Raw genomic sequence first — 3,413 nt, 5'->3', positions numbered from 1 at the left:
TAAAGCATCCTTCTTAAAAATTGACGCAAGTATGTGGTTCATCTAAAAATAATTATAATTAACAGTCTAAATATTTTTTTAATATAATTATTATTTATTTTTTTAAAAAATTATTTATTTATTCATATTCATGATCATCATGTTAGATATTATATATTTTTTAAAAATTAGAATCAAATTACATTTAAAATATATATTTATTGCCAAGCGCGCATTTCTACATATGTGGGCTTGGTCGTATGCTAAACGTGTCCTATTTTTAATATGAAAGAAAAACATTTTGATAGGGTTGTAAAATATATGAAGCTTCAACTTATAACTCACCAAAAATTACAATTTAGGCATAAATTTTTTTTCAGATCAATCATTTCAGTCGTAAGCATTATGTTAGTGAAAACATTAGGATTTCAAGCCTTAAAATTAATGTATGATTTAACATATTATTTAGACCCTCCATTTCGCCATAAAATAAATGTTCATGTATCCATAAAATATGTATAATTTTTTAAGCCTCAAAATTCATATTCAGTATAAATTTTTAAGCCTCAAAATTCATATTCGGTAGTGGAAAGTGATTTTAACGGCCATCATGCAGATTTCCAACCCCTAAAATGCTTTTCAGGCAAGGATGCAAGTAAAGCTTTATAAAATCCGGGTCTTACATAACAACATTCAAAATAAGAAAAAGGGAGAAATTTATAAAAAAACTCCTAAACTACACTTTCTATGCAACATACCTCTAACTTAACTTTTTCTCTCACGTTTTTTCTCAAAATATATTTTCTATGCCAAACCCCCAACCAAATAAAAAATAAAAAAACCTAAACTACCCTCCCTTACTTTTACTTTACCCATGCCTCTCTCTCATCTATCCCACCAACATAGGGGGCCCGACACTATATAAGTGCGGTCCGACAGTAGCGCTCGGGCACTGTGTAAAGTTCGGTCCCGTAGTAAGGCTCCGGCACTATGTAAAGTACGGTCTGGCAGTAGCGCTCGAGCACTATGTAAAGTTCGGTCCGGTAGTAAGGCTTCGGCACTGTGTAAAGTATGGTCTGGCAGTACCGTTCCGGTACTGTGTAAAGTGCCGTCTGGCAGTAGCGTTTCGACACTGTGTAAAGTGCGTTCGGCAAATGAAAAGGGCGGTTCGGCAGTAGCGCTTAGCCATTGTGTAAAGTTTGGTCTGACAGTAAGGCTCCAACACTGTGTAAAGTACCATCCGGCGGTAGCGCTCCGGCACTGTGTAAAGTGTGGTTCGGCCAATGAAAATGGCGGTCTATCAGTAGTAAAGGGCGGTTCGACAGTTGTAAAGAGCAGTCCGGCACTTGTGCGCTCTAGGAATGTGATGGTGTGCTTCAACAATGTGCTACTGGGGTCCAAAAGTCAATGTCAAGTCTGTCCAAAATGATTTTTGTGTACGCGCTACCATCTAAAAAAAGAAAATTTTTCTTAGGGGTATTTGCATAGAAAGTTTGTTTTGGAAAAAAAAATGAGCGAAAAAATTAAATTAGGGTAAGTCGAATAAAAAGTATGATCTTGGAAGTTTTTTTGTAATTTTTTTTATAATAACTTATATACATAGATGTACGGCCAAGATCTAATCATATATCTCTATCTCCGGTTGGCGTGGTGCATCGGTAAATGACGAAACAGCCACAACAGAATTTAGTAAGATTTCGCTGCAAGGCAGCAAGATGCCTTCATGGGGCGGCTATTATTTATTATTATTGGAAGGTGCAAGGAAATTTCAGAGCAATTTAACTATTAATTATTCTTCAACGTGTCGTCTTTTTCGTAGAAAGCAAAAGGCCAAAAGATATTATATTCCTGTGGGACTATAAAGTCTATTTACTCCCTCGGGTAAAAGGGTGTAGTTTGTATAAGGTTGCAACTTTAAACAATCCAATTAAGGTGCACCTTTAAATTTTATCATAACATGTAAGTTTGGTATAAAATATTTTTTGGATTATCTCAAAAATCTATTTTTATATCTAATTATAAAATTTTAAACTCCAAAAATAGTTAAAATCAAGTAGATCTATAAATATATGAAAATCTTGAAAATGGATGATCTAAATGGGGAGATCACTTAATAATTATTAGGTGGTTGCCAAAATTTCATATTAAAAAAAAAATCTATGGGGGTGGAATAAATGTACATGATGCTGGAAACATGATATATGCATTAAACTTTTTCTTAATATGTACTTTCAAGAGTTTTCAAGACATGGTTCTACCCTATTCATGTCCATTGTTTAATCATGCATCTAAAAATAATGTTTGGATCAGTGGAGTTTTTCTTTAGGTGAGCTAGTTGGGGAAGGCCCTACCAAGATAATAAAAAAATTAAGAGGAGATTTATGAGTTCAGATTAATCAATCTAAGATTTTTAAAACCAAAATGAATAAAAGATTGTATACAATGATACTATTTGCTTTTGGTATAGGGATCTCACAATTATTTACAATCACCCGATGTGGAATTTGATAGTTTGGGTGTGTTCAGAAAATTTATTTTAAAATTTAAGTTTGGTTTTGGACCCAATTTCACATTTAATAAGTAAGATTAATTGTGACCACCTTGTATTAAAGATAAATAGTCGAACTCGTTCATCATCGTTGCCGATTCAAACCGATTCCTTTCGGCAAAACGAGTTCATTTGGCCAATCCCCAAGAAGTGACTGCCGATTCCAACGGCGATCCAAATCGTGTTACCGCATTGGCTACTGAGATGCGGCTTGGAATTTTCCATACGTGCGATCCAAGCCATCAATAATTGGATCGAAAGCAGCCAATAGTTGAACCTTTATTTTAAATAGGTTGCGGTTTGTATAGAGACGAGGTTCTAAACAATCAACGTACAACATACCTTCAAGTAGTATCGAAAATTGTAGTTTCAATACTGAAAATCTTCATGATAGTTTTAAAATATATTTTTATCTTTAATTATAAAATTTAAATCTTGAAAAATAATGTCAATCGAGCGGATCTAAAAAAACTTGAAAATTGATGTTAACAAAATACATTTCAAGATACACTATTGCCAAAACTTGAAATCCCTTTTTTCCTCATGTCCATACACCTTGATGTCTAGATGGTCAATTTGAAGATATTTGGGCATCAAAACAACCGGTTCCAATGAGATTTTTGAGGTCGGTTCTAATTTGATTGTTTAGAGCCTCGGCTGTATATAAAGTTTTTCCTTTTTAAATTCCGTATATTCCTATAACTGTACGCTTCCGATTCCTTGGTGGGTAGCTGGGCGCTTTTGGACGGTCCAGAAGTCTCGTTCGACGTGGCTTCCGTAGAGAGAGATTAGAGAGTTACGATAAACGGTAAAAAGCAAGAGAGAAAGTAAAAGGTAGGCGGAAGCTTTGCCTAAAAGAACTAAAGGGTGAGAGGCTTTGGCGCTC

The sequence above is a fragment of the Amborella trichopoda genome, chromosome 8 (genome assembly GCF_054954075.1).
Source record: "Amborella trichopoda isolate Santa Cruz 75 chromosome 8, AtrichopodaSantaCruz75HAP2 v2.0, whole genome shotgun sequence".
Taxonomy (NCBI): Eukaryota; Viridiplantae; Streptophyta; class Magnoliopsida; order Amborellales; family Amborellaceae; genus Amborella; species Amborella trichopoda.
This window is presented reverse-complemented; position numbering follows the sequence as displayed.